General features: G+C 36.1%; 1 long non-coding RNA gene and 1 pseudogene across 1 annotated transcript; one reads left to right on the top strand and one right to left on the bottom strand.

The window, feature by feature from the left end:
* Positions 1 to 691: 691 nt before the first annotated feature.
* Positions 692 to 5165, bottom strand: LOC9329842 (annotated as a pseudogene).
* On the top strand, positions 2405 to 3535 carry LOC110224586. The gene is made up of 2 exons (XR_002329086.1): positions 2405 to 2607; positions 3106 to 3535. It is a non-coding gene; the product is annotated as an uncharacterized LOC110224586 (long non-coding RNA).
* Positions 5166 to 5493: the final 328 nt, after the last annotated feature.

Below are 5493 nucleotides of genomic sequence, written 5' to 3'. Positions count from 1 at the left end.
GGGCTGAGTTGAAATGAATGGGCCGGTCAAGGCCCAGTCGGAGTCTGCTAAGCAACTTGAGCCCAGGAACAAGAAACGGCAGATGTGAGAGCGTTTTGGTGTTTTGATGGTCACTGGTCGTACAGTGTTGTCGGGTAGCACCTGCAAGAACGGCGAAGGCTCAGCTTATAAAAGGACAGTGTCATCAAGCTTAGAGGATAAGCCATTCAGTCATTATTGAGAGAGAAAGTCTAGAGAGAGAGTTGTGAGAAACAAGGGTTTGAGAGTTTTACTCTTGAGTGTCTTCTTGTGTGAAACTCTTTGGTGTGGGTTTTCTTTCTGTAAAGGGTGAGAGTGGTGTGACATAGAGAGCTTGTACTGTTCGGTAAAAGATAAGAGTGCCTTGAGAGCTGGTTGAAGCTCTCCGAGACGTACCTTGACTGATTTGGTCTTGGGAACTCGTAAATCTCGTGTCTTGTTTCTTTCTTGCATAACAAACTACAGCAAACAAACATAAAGGTTAGAGCTTTATCACAAGATCAGAAACACTTGGTGAAAGACTCAACACATAATTTTCAAAACTACAATAGTGGTTTGGGAAGCGTTATGTTGTCTATAAGGTTCAGCAATGTCCATAGTTAATCGTTTATTAAGAGATATTTGGAGGCAACAAATAAGTGTAGAGGATTGTTTTTGGCAAGGAGCCAAGTCTTCAGAGCGGAAGAGGATGGAAGAACAAAGAGCTGATGAGGTTTTTGAGCTTTCCGTGGGGATTGGTGAATCCTTCACCCTCCGCGTAATACAATTTTATCAATCGTAGCATGTTGAGGCATCGAACAAGAACTGGACGTGACACACATTTTATCGTCAAGAACTCCTCCATCACATCTTATAATCATCTCTAATCATCTTCTTAATTTCTCTAACCGCCAATTCTTTGGTAACACCATATTGCTTCATGTAACAGTTCACCCCATTAGCCACCTCTTCTCATCTCATCCTAGTTGCCTATGTCATTTTCAAGACGGTATAAAAGACAATAAGCTTATAAGATTTTGGGTTTTGATTCGAACCACTCGGTCGTTTGATTTTCATCGCAATCTTCCAGCGCTACAACGCTTAACATTCCCAAGAATCTCATCGCTGATGAGACAATCCCAACTTCAATGTAGTCATCAAAGGTTGGAAGGTGACTTGATCGGCCCATTTTGATAACTCTACGTACACTTCCCCATAGATCTTAAGCTGCACAATTATCAACATAACACACAAGCATAGTTAAGTAGACATTGAGCGAAAATAGAACCTAAATTGGTTGATATACCTCTTCTATCAAGTATTGCACACTACAGGATATTCTTTGCGGCTTCATTTCTCTTTCAATATCTTCCACAGTTTCCATTATACTTCGGCTGATGATTCTCAAACTACTTGGTAGTTCTAAGTTCTTCAATGGTACCTAAATCCCACATACAAATTTTCTCATGCATGCATATATATGTATTCTGTAAACTCGACATCATTATACGACCAGTGATACATACATAAGTACGTGATATACATATACTAACTACCTTTGCAAAGAATCGATGAATCTTTTAATTTCAGAGAAAGTTCCATATGCACCGCATGCATCATCCATAACTATTGTAACTTGGCAAGCTTTAGTGGTTATAATTTTCCCCAATGAATAGCGTGGCTCGAAAAACAACGCTATGACACTGGCGAAGGTGTCCAGAAGCATGTCAAAGGTAGCTTATATGCAAGACCAATTTCCTTCCACCTTCTGTAACCACATAAACATATTAAACAGAGAATGTTAAGAAGCTTAAATCGTAAAACAATACTAAATTAATAAGTGCCGATATCTCTAAGAAACATGTTAAGAATCATATAGCTAGAAAACAAGAAAACAAGATAATACCGACTACAAGAGACGACTACCTATTTCGGCAACTATTTAGTGACTCTTTTACGACTAAATAACGACTAACTCGATATAGTCGTTATTTAGTCGCTATATGGCGACCAAAACATGTAGTCAGGTATGTAGTCGCTAAAATACGACTATTTACCGACTATTTAGTCGAAAGAAAAAGAGAGTCGTATAATAGTCGCTAATTGTACGACTAAATATCCGACTAGTTGGTATAGTCGCTAATTTGGCGACTATTATACGACTATATTCGGCGAGTCGTATAGTCGTTGCCAATTAGTCGTATTTTGTTGTCGGCAAACACGTGTTTTTTGTTTCTGGGTAGGTGTACCTGTTTTTATACGACTACCATATGTAGTCGTCAAATAGTCGCATAATAATTGCCTATATAAAGAAACCATCACGAGTGCTATCTCATTCATCATCTCTTCTTCATCTCTCTTCAATTCTTCTTCATCTCTCTACAATCATACGAAAAAAAAAAAGGTTTATAGAAAAAAAAATCAAGAAAAGATATATATATTTTGTAATGGCGGGAAATTATAATTATGGCAGTAATGGTGGTTATTCTCGGGAGTGGATGTACAAGAGATTTGATGAAGTGACCAGGAATTTGATCGCTGAATACGTAGCAAGGGTGGAGGAATTCATGACGTTTGCTAATAGCTAGCCTATCGTCCAGAGTAATCGGGGTAAATTTCACTGTCCTTGTAGTGTGTGCAAGAATGAAAAACATATTGTCTCGGGTAGAAGAGTTAGTAGTCATTTGTTTAGTCAATGATTTATGCCAGATTACTATGTTTGGTATAGACATGGGGAAGAAATGAATATGGATATAGGAACGAGTTATATTGATAGGACGTATCTAAGTGAGAATCATGAAGACGTGGGTAATGTTGTAGAAGATCCATATGTTGATATGGTAAACGATGCATTTCGTTATAATGTGGGGTATGATGATAACTTTCATCAGGATGGTAGTTATCAGAATGTGGAAGAACCAGTACGTAACCATTCAAAGAAATTCTACAACTTGTTAGAAGGTGCACAAAATCCATTATACGATGGTTGTCGTGAAGGTCAATCGCAGTTATCGTTAGTTGCTCGACTTATGCAAAATAAGGTGGAATATAATATGAGTGAAAAGTGTGTGGATTCGGTTTACGAAATGTTAACAGATTTTTTACCAGAAGGAAACCAGGCAACGGGTTCACATTACTAGACCGAGAAATTGATGCGCAATTTAGGTCTTCCGTATCATACAATTGATGTTTATGTTAACAATTGTATGCTTTTCTGGAAAGAAGACGAAAAAGAAGATCAATGTCGATTTTGTGGTTCACATAGATGGAAGCCTAAGGACGATCGTCGAAGAACCAAAGTACCATATAGTCGTATGTGGTATCTACCTATTGGTGACCGATTGAAGAGAATGTATCAGAGCCACAAGACAGCAGCTGCAATGCGATGGCATGCCGAGCACCAATCAAAGGAGGGAGAAATGAATCATCCTTCAGATGCGGCGGAGTGGAGATACTATTTTGTAACATTAGGTACTTAGTTATGTAATGTTATTTTGATTATTAAGTTTTTGTTTATTAAGTTAATTTTGATTGCAAATAGATTTACGATTAGGACAATCAGAAACAAATTAAAACCAACAACAATCAGAGCCAGAACCAGAATCGGGTATTACCAAATTTTAGTTCTTTCAACTTATTAGTCGCAAATTAGTCGTATATTAGTCGTATAATTAGTCGCTTAATAGTCGCATATTAGTCGTATAATTAAACGACTAAAACGTCACTATATAGTGTAGTCGTTGAATTAGTCGCAAAGTAGTCGTATAATAGTCAATTAAATTATACGACTACGATACGATTGCAATTAGAAAACCAATAATCAATGCGGTTTAATCGTAGTTAAGTTGTATATTAGTCATTCTATTTTTACGACTATTTTGGCTTTCATGATATATTGTCGTAATGTAGTCGTTAAATTACGACTAATTTAACGACTAACTGATTTAGCGACTATGGATATACGACTACACCCATTAGTCGTATATTAGTCGCATATTGTGGATTTACGACTACTTAGTGACTATTTGTGTAGTCGTTAATTATCTGTTTTTTTGTAGCTAGCTGAAGCTGAAGTAAGATAAGATTTAAAATCAAACGACCGAGTGGTTCAAATCCAAACCCAAAATCTTACAAGCTTGTTATGTTTTATTCCATCTTGAAAACGACATTGACAGTTACGAGGATGAAATGAGGAGAGGAGAGGTGGCTAATGGGGTCAACTGTTACATGAAGCAACATGGTGTTACCAAAGAATTGGCGGTTAGCGAAATTAAGAAGATGATTAGAGATAATCATAAGACAGTGATGGAGGAGTTCTTGACGACAAAATGTGTGCCACATCCAGTTCTGGTACGGTGCCTCAACATGGTACGATTGATCAAGTTGTATTACACAGAGGGTGATGGATACACCAATCCCCGCAGAAAGATCAAAGACCTCATCACCTCTTTGTTCTTCCATCCTCTACCGCTTTGAAGACTTGACTACTTGTGAAAAATAACCTCTCCACTTGTTTGTTGCTGCCAAATATCTTTTTCCTTGCTAAAACTCCTTCTGTTTCATAAAAAGTGTCATTCTAATATTTTTCATATAAATTAAGAAATTAAAAAAATTTCATTTTTATTATTTGTTAATACACTAGATAGTACTCTCTCTCTAATTAATAAGCTAAAATAGTAGGGATAGAAAATAGATTTAGTCATGAAATTAAATTGTGGTTTACAAAAAAAAAAAAAAAAAAAAAAAAAAAAAGGGTCATGAAATTAAATTGCATTGGAAAACATAAAGCGACGCACTTTTTGTAAAACAAAATTAAAACCTTAAAACGACATTTGCTAAATAGAGGGAGTAACTAATTATTTGCGTATAAATACAAACAATGACATGGTAATTTTTGGAGATAGGTCAATAAATAAATGTAACTGCATCTATTTATTATCAATTGATTTTAAATTAGAAGTTTATTGGTTTTAGCTATAAAAACTAAAAACTAAAAATACATATAAAACGCGGGAAAAATAAATAAAACTAGGCCAACGTACTTAGTGAGAGTTTTTAGCTCTCTAACGTAATGGAGCTGGCAAAAGTTTAAGTTGAGTCTCATCATGACTCTCTTTTTCATAGAAAGAAAGATATTCACTGGCAGCTTCTATTTCTAACATAAAAAAACCGAGGTTTTTACCAAGACAGATAAGCAAGTGGATGAGACATATTCTCTTCATCGGTGTCGTGAGAGGACATTAGCATATTTCTCACTTTCGTCTTTATAATTGATTCAATCTGTCTCTGGTGAGTCAAATTCCTACAAAATATCAGTGATCAAGAATCATGTTCTGCAAAAAAAGAGTGATTATGAACAGGGCCGGTTTAGAGGGTGTGCCAACAGTGCATTTGCACAGGGTCCACTTTTTTTTAGTCATTTTTTAAAGTAATTAGGATCCTATTTTCTTGAAAATTATATAAGAAGGGTCCAAATCTAAACATATGTGTAAGATA

This window comes from Arabidopsis lyrata (assembly GCF_000004255.2).
Source record: "Arabidopsis lyrata subsp. lyrata unplaced genomic scaffold ARALYscaffold_1, whole genome shotgun sequence".
Classification (NCBI taxonomy): Eukaryota; Viridiplantae; Streptophyta; class Magnoliopsida; order Brassicales; family Brassicaceae; genus Arabidopsis; species Arabidopsis lyrata.
This window is presented reverse-complemented; position numbering and strand designations above follow the sequence as displayed.